The following is a 19,986-nucleotide window of genomic DNA, read 5'->3' as shown; positions in this document are numbered from 1 at the left end:
TTTGTTGTTAGTAATACAGTTAAGAAGCACAATTAAAACACTTATTTTCACCCAACTATCTAATTGGCTTCCAAATTTACTGCCCAGATTTTTATGATATGACATAAATTTTAAAATAGAATATGTAGGACTGGAGAGATAGCTCAGTGGTTAAGAGCACTTGCCGCTCTTCGAAAGGAACAGTGTTTAAGTCCCAGCACCTATGGCCAGTGAGTCACATCCAGCTATAACTCTGGCTCCAGGTAATCCAGCGCCCTCTTCTGGCCTCTGTGGAACTACACTCATGTGGCTAATTCACAGATATACACACACTTACATATAATCAACACAATAAAATAAATCTTTAATAAAATAAAATAGAGAATGCATGTGAGAATCACCCAGAGAGATTTTGGTAATTTCCCATTATCCAGTTTACATCTCAGACATCTTTCACTGTAGCTGTCCCAGATAGCCTTTGCATGACATCTCTCTGGCCTCAGTTCTATGGTTTTCTGAGAATTATACGCTGGGAATAATCAGAGAACATAGTAGGGGAGAACATTGAGGGGTAGGCTTAGAAGATGTTTAGTAAAGGTCTCCTTGGAATAAAGAGTCTTCTTGGGTTTCCAGTCAGTCCAGATGATGGTGAAGAAATACCTCTTGACTCCCCTCCATCCTCTGAGTGAAACTCCAGTTGAGAAATGTTAGTATAGATGAAGGAGAATGAGACTTAGAAACTGGCCTTAATCCAAGTGCTGCTACTTCTTTCATCAGTTGTTAAGAAAGTTACTTGGTCCTTAGCCCTCAAATGTTCCATCTGTAAAAAACGGTTAATTCTCCCTTGGGATCTAAACAGAGCATCTGTAATGTACGAAGCACAGTGCAACAGTGAGCTCAAGACAAATGTTTGTAATTGTTATTATATATTGCTGTAGGACTCCTCTTTCACAACATGCCAGCTTTACTCTCTCCTCTTGAAAAAAGTGGATACAGCTGCAACCTGCATGTACCACCGTGCTAAAAACCATTTCCTCCAAAGGAACTTGTCCAGTATTTTCACAAGCAATGCTATCCAGTAGAGCTTTGTACAATCATGGAAACATTCTAAGGTACAGAATATGTAACTATCATTGTAAGGTACCTAGTGAGACTATGGAATGGAATTTTAATTTAATGAATTTTAATTTAAGTAGTCACATGTGATTAGTGGCCAACATATAAAACAGCATTTGTTTCTTGAATGAAAACATTTATAATTTATGGCATGTTAGAAAAGAGAAAATTCATTTAAAATTTAGATTACTACTTGAATTTTAGATACAATTTTATAATATTTGTTTTCAGACGTAGTTTTCCATTTTGTTCTTTTCTCTGAAAATGAATACTTTTACATCAGCTGAATGAAGGTCAAGATGAACCAGGTTCTTTGCTTGAAGCATATTTAATAGTATCTATTTCTGGGAACAACTACATTTTGTTTGTGAAACCTGTAGAGTTTAGTTTTTACTCTTCTTTTGGTCAGAGAAGCAGAACACTCAGCAGGAGTTAAGCGCATGGTGAACCTTGCATGGACCAGAATCAAAGTAATTTGGGAGTTGGACAGAGATCAAATTTGAGGTCCAATCAGGTCACTGGCTTTCCATTTACTTTTCCATAATCAAAAGCATGAAATTCAGCTTATAACATGACACATATATCTATGTATATGGTTCATATACACCTATACATATATAATGGAAGTAAAGACTTTGCAAGAGTGATACTCTCTAATTTAATGTATCCCCTTCTGTGTATTCTGATAACATAAGTTTCATTCACCTCTATTTTAGTCTACTATCCTGGTCAAGATTCATTAACTCAACTTCACAACCCACTACTAAGGAAGCCTGTGGGTTTCAGAAATTGAAAAAGTGAAGAGGGTTAATGTGGGGGTCCTAAACTTCCTATTCCCAGAGGGACAGAAGGGAAATTAGTGTATTATGGCTACAATAGCAAAATACTACAGGCTAGATGGCTTAAGCAGAAGAAAAACATAGTTGGAATTTTCTTTGGGCCACCAACCACCTCACAAATAAAGACATGGAGACTTATTATTAATTATTAATACTTGGTCTTAGCTTATGCTTGTCCCACTAGCTCTCATAACTTAATTTAACCTGTTTCAATTCCTCTACACGTTGCCTTGGGGCTTTTTACCTTTCTCTCATTCTGAATGTCCTGCTTTCCTATTTCCTCTGTGCCTGGCTGGCTAGTTGGCCCCTGTTGTTTCCCTGGTATCTCTTTTTTCTTCTCCTCTCCCCCAGCCTAATTCCTTCTTCACTTACTCTCCCTGGCCTCCTCCCTTGATATTGTCTATTCAGCTTTTTATTACACCAGTCAGAGGCCTTAGGCAGGCAAGGTAAAACAGTAACACATTTTTACATAATTAAACAAATGTAACACGTCTTTACATAGTTAAACAATTATTCCACAACATAAACAAATGCAACACATCTTTACATAGTTAAACAAATACAGCACATTTTTGCATAGTTAAACAAATATTCCGCAACTGAAAAACATCTCAGTTCAGAGGTTGGCTGTCAAAGAACTGGGTATTTCAAACAGCCAGCTCATGCACTAAGGACAGATCCTGGTCCCACAGACTGGGTGCCTCCCAAGCAGATCAAGCTATTCAATTGTCTCACTTATCCAGAGGGCCTGATCCAGCTGGGGGCTCCACAGCCTTTGGTCCATAATCCATGTGCTTCCATTCGTTTGGCTATTTGTCCCTGTGCTTTTTGCAATCTTGGATTCAAAAATTCACGCTCTTGCAGACCCTCCTCTTTCTCGACAGTTGGACACCTGGAGCTCCACCTGGGGCCTGGCTGAGGATCTCTGCATCCACTTCCATCAGTTATTGGATGAGAGTTCCAGCACGACAGTTAGGGTGTTTAGCCATCTGATCACCGGACTAGGTCAGATCAGGCTTTCTCTCGACCATTGCCAGCAGTCTATAGAGAATGTATCATTGTGGATTTTTGGGGACCTCCCCAGCACTCTGCCTGTTGCTGTTCTCATGTGGTCTTCATTTATCATGGTCTGTTATTCCTTGTTCTCCCTTTCTGTTCTTGATCCAGCTGGGATCTCCTGCTCCCCTAAGCTTTCTTTCCCTCAAATCTTGCCCTTCATTACTCCCATTGTCGTCCAGGTTGTTCATGTAGATCTCATCCATTTCTCTGTCATTGGGTGATCCTTGGGTCTCTCCTAGGGTCCCGTTTTCTAGGTAGTCTCCCTGGAGTTGTGTAGCAGTCTAGTCATCTTTGTTTTACATCTAGTATCCTCCTATGAGTGAGTACATACCGTGTTTGTCCTTCTGAGTCTGGGGTACCTCACTCAGGATGATTTTTTCTAGATACATCCATTTGCCTGCAAACCTCATGATGTCATTGTTTTTCTCTGCTGAGTAGTACTCCATTGTGTATATGTACCATATTTTCTTTATCCATTCTTCAGTTGAAGGGCATCTAGGTTGTTTCCAGGTTCTGGCTATTACAAACAAAGCCGATACGAACATAGCTGAGCAAATGCTCTTGTGGTATGATTGAGCATTCCTTGGGTATATGCCCAAGAGTGCTATAGCTGGGTCTTGGGGGAGATGGATTCCCAATTTTCTAAGGAAGCGCCATATTGATTTCCAAAGTGGCTGTACAAGCTTGCATTCACACCAGCAGTGGAGGAGAGTTCCCCTTGCTCCACATCCTCTCCAGCATAAGCTGTCTTCTGTGTTTTTGATCTTAGCCACTCTGACAGGTGTAAGGTGGTATCTCAGACTCGTTTTGATTTGCATTTCCTGGATAATTAGGGATGTTGAGCAATTCCTTAAATGTCTTTCAGCCATTTGAACTTCGTCTGTGGAGAATTCTCTGTTTAGTTCTATAGCCCATTTCTTAATTGGACTGTTGGGCATTTTGATGTCTAATTTCTTGAGTTCTTTATATATTCTGGATATCAGCCCTCTGTCAGATGTGGGGTTGGTGAAGACCTTTTCCCATTCTGTAGGCTGACGCTTTGTCTTGTTGACCATGTCCTTTGCTCTACAAAAGCTTCTCAGTTTCAGCAGGTCCCATTGATTGATTGTTTCTCTCAGTGTCTGTGCTACTGGTGTTATATTTAGAAAGTGATCTCTGGTGCCAATGAGTTCAAGAGTACTTCCTACTTTCTCTACTATCAGGTTCAGAGTAGCTGGATTTGTGTTGAGGTCTTTGATCCACTTGGATTTAAGTTATGTGCACGGTGACAGATATGGATCTATTTGCAGCCTTCTACACATTGACATCCAGTTATGCCAGCACCATTTGTTGAAGATGCTTTCTTTTTTCCATTGTACATTTTTGGCTTCTTTGTCAAAAATTATATGTTCATAGGTGTGTGGGTTAATGTCAGGGTCTTCAATTCGATTCCATTGGTCCACATGTTGGTTTTTATGCTAGTACCAAGCTGTTTTTATTACAATAGCTTTATAGTAGAGCTTGAGGTCGGGGATTGTGATGTCTCCAGAGGTTGTTTTATTGTACAGGATTCTTTTGGCTATCCTGGGATTTTTGTTTTTCCATATGAAGTTGAGTATTATTCTTTCCAGATCTGTGAAGAATTGTGTTGGCAATTTGATGGAAATTGTGTTGAATCTGTAGATTGCTTTTGGTAAGATCGCCATTTTTACTATGTTAATCCTGCCTATCCATGAGCATAGGAGATCTTTCCATTTTCTGACATCTTCTTCAATTTCTTTTTTCAGGGACTTAAAGTTCTTGTCATATAGGTCCTTCACACGCTTAGTTAGCATAACCCCAAGGTATTTTATATCATTTGTGGCTATTGTAAAGGGTGATGTATCTCTGATTTCCTTCTCAGCCTGTTTGTCTATTGTATGTAGGAGGGCTACTGATTTTTTTGAGTTGATCTTTTATCCTGCAATGTTGCTGAAGGTTTTTAGTAGCTGTATCAGTTCCTTGGTTGAATTTTTGGTGTCACTCATGTATACTAACATGTCATCTGCAAATAGGGAGAGCTTGACTTCTTCCTTTCCAATTTGTATCCCCTTAATCTCTTTATGTTGTCTTAAAGCTCTGGCTAGAACTTCAAGTACTATATTGAATAAGTAGGGGGAGAGGGGACATCCTTGCCTTGTTCCTGATTTTAGTGGTATTGCTTTGAGTTTCTCTCCATTTAATTTGATGTTGGCTGTTGGCTTGCTGTAGATTGCATTTATTATGTTTAGGTATGTTCCCTGTATTCCTGATCGCTCCAAGACCTTTATCATGAAGGGGTGTTGGATTTTGTCAAATGCCTTTTCTGCATCTAATGAGATGATCATGTGGTTTTTTTCTTTGAGTTTGTTTATATGGTGTATTACATTGACAGACTTTCCCATGTTGAACCACCCTTGCATCCCTGGGATGAAGCCTACTTGATCATGGTGGATAATTGTTTTGATGTGTTCTTGGAGTCTGTTTGCCAGAATTTTATTGAGTATTTTTGCATCAATGTTCATGAGGGAGATCGGTCTGTAGTTCTTTTTCTTTGTTGCATCTTTGTTTGGTTTAGGAATAAGGGTAATTGTAGCCTCATAGAAGGAGTTTGGTAATATACCGTCTGCTTCTATTGTGTGGAACAATTTAAAGAGTATTGGTATTAAGTCTTCTTTGAAGATCTGGTAAAATTCTGCAGTGAAATCGTCAGGTCCAGGGCTTTTTTTGGTTGGGAGAGTTTTAATGACTGATTCTATTTCCTTAGGAGTTATTTGACTGTTTAGATGGTTTATCTGGTCTTGATTTAACTTAGGTATGTGGTACCTCTCCAGTGGAGTAGAGGTTTTTGAAGTATGACCTGATGATTCTCTGGATTTTCTCATTGTCTGTTGTTATGTCCCCCTTTTCATTTCTGATTTTGTTAATTTGGATGTGCTCTCTCTGTCTTTTGGTTAGTTTGGATAAGGGCTTGTCTATCTTGTTGATCTTCTCAAAGAACCATCTCTTTGTTTCATTAATCCTTTGTATTGTTCTCTTTATTTCTATTTTATTGATTTCAGCTCTCAATTTGATAATTTCCTGGCGTCTCTTCCTCCTGGGAGACTTTGCTTCTTCCTGTTCAAGGGCTTTCAGGTGTGCAGTCAAGTCACTAGTGTGAGATTTCTCCGGCTTCTTTATGTGGGCATTCAGTGCTATGAATTTCCCTCTTAGCACTGCTTTCATAGTGTCCCATAAGTTTGGGTATGTGGTGTATTCATTTTCATTGATCTCTAGGAAGTCTTTAATTTCTTTCTTTATTTCTTCCTTTACCCATTGGTGATTCAGCTGAGCATTATTCAGTTTCCATGAGATTGTAGGGTTTCTGTAGTTTTTCTGTTGTTGAAATCTAACTTTAAACCATGGTGGTCCTATAGAACACAGGAGGTTATTCCAATTCTTTTGTATCTGTTGAGATTTGCTTTGTGGGCAAGTATGTGGTCAATTTTAGAGAAGGTTCCATGGGGTGCTGAGAAGAAGGTATATTCTTTCTTGTTTGGGTGGAATGTTCTGTAGATATCGATTAAGTCCATTTGAGCCATAACATCAGTTAAGTCCATTATGTCTCTGTTAAGTTTCAATTTTGCTGATCTGTCCAGAGGTGAAAGTGGGGTGTTGAAGTCTCCCACTATTAATGTGTGGGATTTTATATGTGATTTAAACTTTAGTAATGTTTCTTTTACATATGTTGGTGCCCTTGTGTTTGGGGCATAAATGTTCAGAATTGAGACTTCATCTTGGTGGATCTTTCCTGCGATGAGTATGTAATGTCCTTCATCATCTCTTTTGATTGATTTTAGTTTGAAGTCTATTTTGCTGGATATTAGGATGGCTACACCAGCTTGCTTCTTAAGACCATTTGATTGGAAAGTCTTTTCCCAGCCTTTTATTCTTAGGAGGTTTCTGTCTTTGAATTTGAGGTGTGTTTATTGTATGCAGCAGAAAGATGGGTCCTATTTTCGTATCCATTCTGTTAGTCTGTTTCTTTTTATAGGTGAATTAAGTCCATTGATATTAAGGGATATTAATGACCAGTGATTGTTCGTTTCTGTTGTTATTTTTATTTTTTGGTGGTAGTGTGTGTGTACTTCTCTTCTTCGGGGTTTACTGCTGTGGTGTTATCTATTGCCTGTGTTTTCATGGGTGTATCTGCCTTCCTTAGGTTGGAATTTTCCTTCTAGTGCTTTCTGTAGGGCTGGATTGATGGATAGGTATTGCTTAAATCTGGATTTTTCTTGGAATGTCTTGTTCACTTCATCTACTGTGATTGAAAGTTTTGCTGGGTATATTAGTGTGGGCTGGCATCCATGGTCTCTTAGTGTCTGCATTACATATGTCCAGATATTTCTGTTTGGTGTTCTATAGGCATTTCCTTCTTTAAGTTGGGAAAGTTTTCTTCTATGATCTTGTTAAATATATTTTCTTTGCTTTTGAGTTGGTATTCTTCTCCTTCCTCTATCCCTATTTTTCATGGTGTCCCAAATTTCTTGGACATTTTGGGTCATGACTTTGTTGGTTTTAGTGTTTTCTTTGACTGATGAATCTATTTCTTCTGCCGTATCTTCAACACCAGAGATCCTCTCTTCCATCTCTTGCATTCTGTTGGTTATACTTGCCTCTGAAGTTCCTGTTTGTTTACTCAGATTTTCTATTTCTAACATTCCTTCTGCTAGTGTCTTCTTCATTTTTTTCTATTTCCCTCTTCTGGTCTTGGATTGTCTCCCTTGCTTTTTCATGATTTTCTTTCAGGGACTTATTGTTTTCTTCTGCTTTAATTGTTCTTTCCTCTAGTTTTTTATAGCATTCTTCCCATTTTTTGTTTGTCTGTTTCTCTACTTTATTTTTGATTTCTTCTCTATAAGGCTCTAGCCTATTGGTGAAATTATTAAGGCCACTCCATGTAGTTAAAAGAGAGGTTTATTTTGTGGGGTAACTTACAAATGAAGGGATAGGTTGCATGGTCTGGCAAAGGTATGGCATAATCTGGTGGTGTTCTCTGGAGAACTCTGCTCGGTCTACCTCCTGCATCCAGCATCCAGCGTCCCAGAACCAAGAGAGAGCTCTCCTCTCAATCCTGGGTCTTCTGTTTCCTCCCTCAGCCCCGCCTTGTGGGGGTGACCATTACCGAAGACTCAATGGGGGTTGGAACTTCCAGGCCAATTCTGAGATGGCTACCCACTACACTAGCCTCTTCATGATGTTACTTATAAGGTTGTTTTCTTCTTCTTCTTCTTCTTCCATTCTGTGATGTTCAGGTCTAGCTGTTGGAGAAGGGCTAGGTTCTGGTGGTGCTGTATTGCTCTTTATTTTGTTGTATGTACTTCTGCCTTGACGTCTGCCCATCTCCTCTTGTGTTCATTCTCGGTCTTATCAGTGTACTTGGTCCAGAGAGAGTTGACAGATTTAGGAAGCTCTGGTCCAGATGGGAGTGCTGGTCCAGATGAGAGTGCTGACCGGATAGGAGTTCCTCTGGTCTCTGGTCCAGATGGGAGTTCCAGGGCAGGATGGAAGCTTGGGGCTGGTCTCTGATTCTCAGGAAGTGGCTGGGGTCTCCAGCAGATGGGTGTGGAGACTGCAGTGTCTGCCTGCAGTCTTGGAAAAGGGGAGCCTTCCCGCAGGGCCCACCAATTGGCAGGAAACTGGGGCCAAGTTGGTCAGGTCCTCCCAGAGTGGCCTGTGTCCAGTGGTGGGACCCAGGGGCAGTTGCCTCTCTGGCTATAACCCCAGGCACTCACCTCTGGTCCAGATGGGAGTTCCAGGGAGGACAGGAGCTTGAGATCTCCATTTTAATTTAATTACCTCCATGAAGACCTTATTTCTAAATATGGCTATATTCTGAGCTACTGTGGGTTAGAACTTCAGTATCTGAACTTGAATTAGATAAGAGTCAGCATATAAATAAGAAGGGCATGAGGGCATAAATCCTGACAATTTACAAAGCAGAGTGTGGGGGTATAGATATAAATGTTGAGGGGTGGCTTTTGTTGGAGACATCTAGAGTGACTTCCCTCACACCCTTCAAGATCTGAAGGCCCCAGTTTGCAATATCTGGTTACCATTTTAATCTGGAACTATTGGGATATGAATCTGCTTACAGTCTAGAGTTAACATCTGGTGGAAGACTTTTTTCTTAAATTACTCTTCTTGGGGGCTGGTAATGAATCTCATTTGGTAGAATGCTTGTCTGGCATGCACAAAGCCCTGGGTTTGATCCCTAGTACTGTCTAAACTGGGTGTGGTGGCACATACTTGTATTCTCAGACAGAGGAAGTAAACGTCTTCCATGGCTACCGAAAAAGTTCAAGGCCATCCTGGGATACATAAAACCCCATCTCAAAAATTTGTTTTTCTTAATCAGTGAAAAAAAATATGACAAGTGAAACTAATTGAGGATGGAGAAATGAAAAGATATAAAAATTTGAGGATAGGAAATGGTGTTGCTCGAATTTCTAAAGGTCTTATAATAAAAAAAAAAACCTGGTACCAGATATTGGGATGAATGCTGAAAGATCAGAGAGACAAAGGAACAAGCCAGATCTTACCTTTAGGACTCTTCAGCCTGAAAAGCCTTCCTCAGCCAAAAGGGTTTATTTCCTGTCTCCTCATGCCTTATATATCTTTCTCTGCCTACCATACCACTTTCTTTTTAGTGCTGGGATTAAAGGTGTGTGCTACCACTGCCTGGCCTCTATGCTTAATCTAGTGGTTTGTTCTTTTCTCTGATCTTCAGTTAAGTTTTATTAGGATACACAATATGTCACCACAAAATGGCACCCTAGTCCAATTACAAAATGATTATAAAATTCTGTTGTTCTTATATTTTCTCTTTCTTTTTTCCTTTTAGTGGGCAATATTTTGTTGGCAAAGTTTTCTAGAAATTTAAAGAATATAAATAAGTTACCTGAGATTGATATCATAGTTGTATAAATTCTCAAATATCCTGATGATTATATGAGGTATTAGTTATACTGCCAGTATCTGCACATAAAGTCATTACACAAGCAATAGTCAACATTAAAACTCAAATGGTTTGGACCAGTTAGATGGCTCAGCTGGGTAAACCACTTGCTGCCAAGTCTGGGGACCTGAGTTTGAGCCCTAGCACCTACAGGATAGGAGACAACTGTCACCCACACGTTGATCTTTGACTTCCACATGTGTGCTGTCCTGTGTACCTCCCCAAACAAACAAATAAATGCAATTAAGAGGTTTAATTGAAATGGTTTGTTTTATTTCACTATAGGAGTACAGGTCAGAAAATTTCACATGTTTACTTAAATCCACATTGGTTGTATTTAACAGTATCCAAATCTTATAGGAGAATAGGAGAATAGACTATTATGAGACTGTAGATAACATTTAGATAACAGGTTATATACAAATTAAGAGAGGGCTAGGGAGATAAGCCAAGTAGTTAAGAGCACCTTCTGCTCTTGCAGAGGACCTGGATTTGGTTCCCAGCACCCACTACCATCCATAACTCCAGTTTCAGGGAATCTGATGCCCTCTTCTGCCCTCTACAGACACCAGGCATGCACATGGTACACATATATACATACATGCAGACAAACATTCATATACCTAAAATAAAATTAATTAATTAATTAAAAACCAAACAAATAAGTATTCCATTTCAAAAAAGAAAAGCAGGAGTTAAGAATGTAGCTTAGTTGGTAGAGTGCTGGCCTAGCATATAGGAGGCCCTGAGCTTGATCCCTGGCACCACATTAATCAGGCCTGTAAGCCCAGTACTTAGGAGGCACCAACAGGAGCATCATTCTCTGTTGTACAGAGAGTGTGAAGCCAGCCTAAGCTAGAGCCCTTGTGTCAACAATTAAAGTAAAAGCAGAAGGTAGCAAGCTGTCATCAGTACTTTGAAATGATCCCAGATAACATGCATATGGAACAGCCATATCGCTTTGGTGGCAACAATTATCTTTATTTTTCAGAAACAAATGTTTTACACTAGTTTCTCCATTCAATACACAGTTGAAAGATTTTATATCCAGCACACAACTATAATTTGAAATACAAATAAATCTTCAATATATAGAAATCCACAATTGAATGCTCTGCTTTAATATCTTAAGCAGTGTAGAATTACACACAAGAATGAGAACAAATCCTCTAACCCTCCCTCCAATTAAGAGACACACTGTGTATGTTATTTCAATTATGTGAAAAATGATGCAAATCCATTAGTTATATTTCTGCTCACTGATGCATAGCTTATTTTCTGCCCCAGTTATTTAAAAATCATATATTGTTAGTGCTAGGTAATGGGTTAAATGGTGCCTATTCACAAATAAATTGCATCCATTTTTTTTTTTTTACAATTTATAATATAATGTATAATTACCTTTCACTGAACCAATGTACAACAGTCAAACATAAACTGACGGGCTAGTCTGGCATTCCTTGAGAGCTCTTAAAATGTTTATTTTATTTTATGTATGTGAGTGTTTTGTCTTCATGTATATATGTACACCACATGCATGTGATGTGTGCTAGGAGGTCAGAAGAGGGCATTGGATCCCCTGGAATTGTAGTTGCTAATGGTTATTAGCCACAGAGTGGGTGCTAGGAATTAAACCCAGGCTCTACAGGAACGACACTCTCCAGCCTCTGTTTCTTGAGAGAACTTAGTAGATTGGCTTGTAAATAACCATCTCAGACTTTAAATCTGAAAAAAAAAATCTGTCACCTTTTTGGGACAGGTTGAAACCAGGCTAAAATATTTTTTTCAAGTTAATATGTTGAGAAAATAGAACCATGATTCTGCATTGAATTTTTTTAAACAAATCACTTGAAGGAAAGGACAAAACTCTGGTTCACTCATATAATTATAAATGGGACATTTTCAATAAAAATTTCACTCATTAAAAACTTATATACAAATGACAGTATTATGGATAATCGTGTTTTTTTTTTTTTTTAATATGGAGACCTTAGAGACTCAAGCAGGTATGAGTACTCTAGATAAGTGGTATGTGAATTAGAAGCACTTTGGAATTTTTAAGTGTATTTCAAAGTATATATTTTTGTGTGTGCAAGTATTTATATGTGTGTATTTGTGTGTGTTTGTACGTGTGTGTGTGTGTGTGTGTGTGTGTGTGTGTGTGTGTGTGTGTACAGGCCAGAGATAGATAGATGTGTCTGGTATCTTCAACATTCACTCACCTGTAGCAGAAAATGCAGGTATGACTTGGTGGCCAGCCTGCTTGGCATACTGTGTTTCTAAATAAGAAGCATGGCACACCATGCTCCTGAAGTCAGAACACTGAAGTAGTGTAAGTAGCTGGTAGCTGGACCACTGACAAGTCTGCACTGTCCATGTCTCCTTTTATGTGCTTTTTCTGCATAGAGTCTTTGGTTTTAACTTTTTTTTTTTTTCAGAGCTGAGGATCGAACCCAGGGCCTTGTGCTTGCTAGGTAAGCACTCTACCACTGAGCTAAATCCCCAACCCCTTGAGGCTTTGGTGATATAAGCCCTCACTATCCAATCCGAAGTAATGTGCAAACCAATCACTTTCAATATAAGTGCTTGCTCATGTGCAATAAAGCAGATAGTGTTTCCTGAAACCCTTTCTGGAGTGGTGTATCTCCACTCCCTTTACTGATCAACAGGCATTGCTGTCTTGTCGGGGACATCCAGTAATGGTGGCACTCACCTTATTTTGTGATACAAGGTCTGTCATTGTACCTGTAACTTACCGGTTTGACTAGGCTTGCAGGTCAGGAAGCCCCAGGAACCCTCTCATTTATGCCTCTCCAGTGTTCGGATTGGAGGTGCATGATCCAGCACCTGGCTTTTTAATGTGGATGAGGATCCAAACTGAGGTCCTCATGTTTCTGCAGTTAATATCAAATGAGCCACAGAATCTTTCCAGGCCCTCAATGTGTACATTTTAATATATGCTTAAACATCATTTTGGCAGTAGATTTTGATATTTATTTATTTATTTTGAGATAGGGTGTCATGTAGTAAAGACTGATTTTGAACTCGCTATGTAGCCGAAGCTGGGCTTAAACACTACTCCTGCTTCTGCTTCTTAAGTATTGAGGTTACAGGAATGTGCCATCATGCTTATCTACAAATATACTTTTTAATGAGAATCTAAGTAAAAAGTATGACCACCACCAAGATTTACATTTTCTTATTGATTTCAATATTAGCTTGACATTCATTAGCACTAATGTATAATCTGAGTCATGATTTGTTCAATAAAATATACTCCAGCCCACAGAATATTTAGGGTGGTTCTAAAGTTATCACCATGTAAGTATATAAGCATAATCAGTTTTGTACAGCTTCTTGTATAAATTGCTGTTTAGCAAATCACAAGCTGTCTCAAAGATTCATGCTTATAAGTAGACATTCAAATATACCAATAAAACAGCATGTCCTGAAGACATGGGCCCATTTAGTCCATTAGCCACAATGGTCTCATGGTACAACTAAAAGTAAGAACCAACTTTAAGAGTAAAACAAAGAAAAATTAATCAATATATTGCCTAATAGATGTAGCAGTCATTCTACTGCAGACCCCTTCATATCAGCTATTATCATTCTTTATAATATAAATGGCTACATGCTCCTTAATCAGCAGGTCATCTATGACTCTTGTATAATCATATATTTTTTTGTATAGTCATATATTGTAACAACTTTCTTGGTATAGTTCCCCAGGTTTTCCATGGGATTCCCACCTGTACATAGATCATGATACTGAACTACTAAAACTTCATCTTCATAATCCACTGCAGGAGGTGGTGGTGGAGGTGTTAGAAGTGGAGTTGGGCTAGCAGCAATTGGTCCAATAGCGGATGGTGAAGATGGCAGCCAGTATAACTGCATGCACTGTCTTCTTGACTTCTACTTCCTCTGCTCTTTGCACTGTGCCTACAATTTAAAGAAATCTTCCTGGATGGACTATGTTGACTTCCTAGCTTTGGGGAACTAGTCATGTAGTCCTTAGGAACTTTTGAGGATCTGACAGGTTCCTGAGTTTTATTAGGAGTATTCTAACCTGGCTTGACATGGTAGGATTGGCAGTTTCTAAGTAGGAGGGTTTGTTCTTAACTGTGTGCCAGTTCTTGCAGGGCTTGTTATTTCCATGCTTAACTTCATGGCCCATGTCATCTATAGCTGTGTAGTTGATAAGTTTTGGGATATAACATATGATGTGCTCTGTATCTGAGGTGCCATTCTTTTGTGAATTTTTGATATATTCTAATTTGTTGTCAAAATAGAAATCTCTTTCCAAGCCACTTTCTCTTCATGAGCATCCATGGTCTGTGAGGAGTGATGGAACACTTCATTTCCCAAATAGGAGGCTTGGCTGTCTAGCAACTGGAGTACATTCTTGGCCAAAGCATTTTTTTCAATAACGCAACAGTAGCTATAGATTGAGTTGTATATGCTTTAGTCTATTCTAAACTTTTCTTTTGTCCATAGTCTGTATGTAGTTGTTTTCATGTTAGCACACTGAGTCAGGTTCTGATAGCTCTAACAGCGCCCTCTTGCCAGATGAATCTCCTGCTCTCTAGGGGCACCTGCAGCAATGCCAATTATACCCCTGCACTGCTTCTTGTACTGAAGAGACAAACAGGAAGGCACACTGAGGACATTTCTTATATTTTCAACAAGCATCTACAGTGTCCAGTGGATACTACAGATGGGCAGAGATGAGGAAGCAGATACAGTTAAAATCGTCATGCGAGTAATAGTGGAGGAAAACTGGATATATCATTTTTTAACTTTATACAGGGAAACAATGCAAAACTTCATAATTGATGCTGACAGTCCTCAGACGAAAGAGAAAAGGAGAGCAGAAATATTACTATAAAGGAAATTCCTGCCATTTTAATAAAAAGAAAAGTATAAATGTAGATTCTTGCTTATATTAAATCTAACAAACCCCTTTTTGATCACATTTGGCTTACTGATCAACGTTGGACTCAAGGTTCACTTGTCATCAATGAGAACTGGAGGTACTTTTACAGTTGGAGGGGGAGGCTGTCTAGTGTCAATGTGCTATTTTTGAGAACTCATGAAGAACAGAGCAGCATTTTCTCGGCTAACATTAACTTGCCACGTCTTATAAAAGTATTCCCTTTGGACGCCTGTATCAGGATAGTATCATCTCAGTTTTGCAGATACAGAGCAGCTCATTTCTCTCTCTGAGACTGTATAAAAGCACTGGCAATTCAAGCTGAGGCTAAAGTAAGAATCCACTGTTTTTTATCCAATGCAGCTAAACCAGATGGATGGCACTGGCAACATCCAAGCCAATTCCATCTATTTTTTCAACCAAGATGCACAGCATGCCTTTTTCACTTGTTGTCCCCAGGAGGGAGAAAATTTTCATACTCCCCTTTTCTAAGTGTAAAATAATGCTTTCAAGTTCATAGAAAATAAGAAAAGTCAAGTAAAAATGAAATAAGTCATGCATAACCCACTTTAAGGTTTTAGCATGTCATTCTTATATTTCCTTCTGGTGCTACCAACACTTTCGATTATGAAAAGCATACTGTTTATATGCAGGATTTTAGACTCTTGCATGCCTGCTGAAAGCTATATAACAACTCCTTTTATATATTATTTATTTTATTGCTATGGCATTTTTCTTTGCATGTGTCCAGAGGAAATACAAAACTGGTCATCCAACTCCCCTCATCCAAGAGAGTAATCTAAAAATCAGCTAATGGCATATGTGTGATGTATAAAAGATGGCCAGCAGCCCTGCAGAGCAAGAAGGGAGCCAAAGCTGTGGGTTGCTGAGCTGCCGGGTAGAATGTTGGGAGGAGTTTGTTTCAGAAGATTAAATATATCAGAAATGAGTGGACAAAATGTGCCATATGAGCTAGAACCTGGAGCCAGGCCTGATGGCACACCCCTGTGATCCCAGCACTCAGAAGCCTGAGGCAGGAGGATCATAAATTCAAATCAGTCTGGGTTACACAGTAAGACCCTGAAGATAGAAAAAAGAAAGAGGGAAAGGAGGGAGAGGAAGAAAAATGTGGAAGAGACGAAGGAAGAGGAGAAGAAGGAGGAAGAAGCAGCATGGAGATATAAACCCTAAATCCCAGGCTTTGTAGTCCACAGGTACTGATGAAAATATCTATAACATGAATGTCTATATTGTATAAGTTGTAAGGTCCATTTAGAAATTCTAGTCCCTGGTGGTGTCCTTCTTGAGTGTTAGAAGAAATGCAAAGGGCACCTTATGTGTTTGCAGCCATCTTTTAGTCTCTGTATCTCTGAGTTCTAGTCCAGCCTTGTTAGCCCTCTTTGGGAAGGCTCTCTGCCACAGTCAGCCTCTACGCACAGAAGGAAAACTTCTAAGAGTGTCACTGTGGCTGATCCTTCACCCTTCAGTCACCCAGTAGCGTGAAAGTACTTGATCCATTCTGTACTGGGCTGTGTATTGGTTACAATTCTCCTTGTTCTGAGAAAACAGCAGGCTCACAGTTGGAGGGTAGAGTGCAGCCTGGTGGAACCATCATGGCAGCAAGAGCTCGAGGCGGCTGCTCACACTAAATCCACAGTCAGGAAGCAGAGATGAATGTTGGTGCTCAACTGCTTTCTCCTTTTTCTTCAGTCCAGGACCCCAACCCGGTGGAATGGCACTACTCACATTTAGTGTGAGTCTTCCCACCTAAATGAACCTAACCTAGAAACTCCCTCTCAGACATACCCAGACACTTGTCTCCTAGGAGATTCTACATCAGTTGAGTTGCCGATCAGTATCAACCATCACAGATATAGTACCACAGCAAAGTCACCTGTACAGGAATTAGGGGGACACCTCTCTGCATTCACAAACACTGTCCTTCCATCACCAGTGTTGTATCATGCTGTACCAGTGGTTTCTCTTAGCATCTTAAGCTTTGTTGCTAAGTCAACTTTCGCTCTCAATCTCTTCTCTGATTAATTCTCCCTATCTGCAAATCCACTTCCTCTATAATCAATCTGCCTGATGTAGCTGTAAAGCTTTTATTTATAGTTTATTTTATAGTTTATATTTATTTATGTTTATAGATTTTTTATTTTTATCTGTATAGGCATTTTACGTGAGTATACATATGTGTAGCACATGTATACCTGATGCCTGTGGAGGCCAGAAGAGGACACTGGAGCCCCTGGACCTGTAGTTACAGTTGTTAGCCATCATTTGAGTACTGAGAACTGAATCTAGGACCCCTGGGAGTACAGCAAGTGCTCATAACCACTGAGCACCCCCCCCCCCCAGATTCCTCTGTATAGATCTCAAGCTTTGGGCTTAAGTTGAATCTTTTATCACTTCAGGGTCCATGTGTATCAGTTATTCCACATCTCTAATCAGAGGGTGGGACTGCACCACACAAAAGTCTCTGTGTTGACCTGACTGGACCTCTGCTGTACTGACTAGGCCAGTTCCCTGCAGAGGGGGCAGATTATACAGACTTTCACTGCTCTAGTATTACAATAATAAGCATCTTTTGCATAAATCTCTAGCAATAATTTGTACCTCTGGTAATAATTTCAGGAAAGGTCATAAAAGTGAAATTATAGTCACAAGGTATAGATGTTCAAAGGGGTCTATTACATAGTATAAATTACCTTTTACAAGGGTAGTTCTAACTTTCAGTTCCATCTACCACAAGGCACAAGAGAAACTGTACATTTTAGCAAGCATTCTTGAATTTCTAAGGGTGTGAATGGGTGATGGTTGCACTGATTACTGGAGCCAGAGCCAGAGCCAGAGCCAGGAAGCCTTGCTCGAAACTCTGGCCTTCCAACTGTGTGAGTGGAATGGCTCACTGGTCTCTACTCATCTCTCCTTTTCTCTCCTTACCTCTCTTCTTCCATCCTATTTCCTTGCCCCCCTCCCTTTTCTTCCCCTTTCCTCCCCTTCCCTATTTGTCTTGACAAGCTCTTACTCCATAGTCCAGGTTGGTCTCAAGACTGGAGGAATCCTTTGCTCTAGCCTATCAATGCTTTGCATTAGAGGCTTAAGTCTTCATGTCCAGGTCACTTACTTTTTGAAAATAAGGCTTCACATGTGTAATGGGATTAAAGATACTTTCTCTATGGAAGTACTGGAATGAATATGTAAGAAAATGGACCCATGAGGGTTGATGCACATCCCCTTTGAGCATTGCATGGGGACCAGATAATTTTGGAACCCAATGGGAGTTTACATTTTAGTTACCAATAATGATCTGACAGACAACTCTTCCTTAGCTACCTTCACTGGTGCCAGGTAACTGAGAACAATCGTTTCTTTTTGCTCTTTTCCCCATTTTGTCCCTTTCCTTCTCTCCCCTTCTCTCCTCCCTCCCCTTTGCTCTTCTTCTTGGCTGATCAAGCGTAGGGCTATTGGTGAAGGTTTTCCAGAAACCCTGGCACCACACCATACACAGGCTTCAGCAAGGTAAATGCCACATGGAGAATGTAAAGCTTTGGAGTAGCATTTTTGTTTTACAGATGGTTCCACAGTTTGGTATTCAGCTGACTACCATACTTGCCAACAATAGCAAAGTAGGAATACAATTCAGCACCTCATTAATCCCAATATTATTACATGTGTGGTTTTCATTTCACATTTAATATTTATTTTTCTCAGGAGGAGGCCAGGACTAAATTAAGCATGTTATAGTCATCCAGACTTAAGGTCAGGAAGGTGCTGGTAGAGGGGGAGAGGTGGGGACTTTTGCAAGAAGCAAGGGTTCTGTGGCTGACTTCAGCTTATGCCCCGATGGGTAACACTCGCTGTAAGTGTTCCAGCTCTGAGAGGGAAAGTATCCTGGCAGCCTGGAACCAAGGAACTCCACAAAATCACACTGCACAACAAACCTCACCCAAGAGATTTATTGGGAGAGACCCAAGAGGGTGGCTGCCTCTGCTTGGGAGAGAAGCAGCGGGGAACTGAGCAGGAGGCAGGCTTATGTAGGGCTTCTTGGGGTAGGGTGGAGCTTTCCAGGATGGCCTGGGATTGGAGGAATATTGTGGCCTGACCTGGGGCAAACACAGTGGTTAGTGGGATTTTTTGGCCTGATCTTGGGGCTGATTTTCCTGAAGGATGGGACCGGGCCACTGTCTCACCTCGAGGGGCTGGGCCAGGCAATCAGAGTCGTCTGAGGGTGGGGCCTAGCTGCTTCACCTTTAAGGCCCTTAGAAAAATCGGGGGGGGGGGGTGCTTCAAGGGGTTTACACTCACTGACTATCAGTGGGGAACTAAAAGATTAAGTAGACTTTGGACTGATTTAATTAAAGCCATGGGATGAATTTGCATGGATCTGTCCATTCATTTGTTCCCAGCAACTACCTACCCCTTCAGGTCAGGGTATAAGATCTTAGAGACAGTCTACCTGCTTCACAGATGAAAAACAAACAAACCAACCCTGAAATCCAGCAATGTTAAACATTTTCTCATTGTCAACTGGCCCATTTTAAATAAAATCCAGAGCAGAGCTGAGGCCTTTTTTGTTGCTCAGTCCAACACAGGATACTGATTGCCTCCTCCCCTCTGTGTGCATTTGCAATGGGTTTATCATGCTGGTGCCTATTGGCTGGGTTGAAACACAATAGAAAAGCCACTGGAAAATCAGTGGCTTAATTCCTTCCTGGAAGTAAAATCTCATGCTAGAAACTATAGGAGGGCATTCATATGTGGAATTTTGTTCTAATTTACTGATAAAAGCCTTATCTCTGGAATGAGAGACCTGGGGAAGCAAAGCTGTTTCTAATCTATTTCCAGTAAATTTGAAAGGGCAGTGAAGTACTTTGAACTTCTCTTAAGTAGGAGGAAGGTAAAAGTCTAAAGCCCACACGGTTTTTCTCCCCCTCCCTTAAGCTCTTCCATCTGTAGCTATGTAGCAGCTGGGAGCAGGCACCAAATTCAAGGGTGTTATGAGCCAAGGGCTAGGAGCATTCTGGGCTAGTTGCCAGAGACCGGGCTTTTCTTCTCAT

General features: G+C 40.2%; 1 pseudogene; it reads right to left on the bottom strand.

The window, feature by feature from the left end:
• Nucleotides 1-13,528: 13,528 nt before the first annotated feature.
• On the bottom strand, nucleotides 13,529-18,317 carry LOC118574652 (annotated as a pseudogene).
• Nucleotides 18,318-19,986: the final 1,669 nt, after the last annotated feature.

The sequence above is a fragment of the Onychomys torridus genome, chromosome X, assembly GCF_903995425.1.
Source record: "Onychomys torridus chromosome X, mOncTor1.1, whole genome shotgun sequence".
Classification (NCBI taxonomy): Eukaryota; Metazoa; Chordata; class Mammalia; order Rodentia; family Cricetidae; genus Onychomys; species Onychomys torridus.
This window is presented reverse-complemented; position numbering and strand designations above follow the sequence as displayed.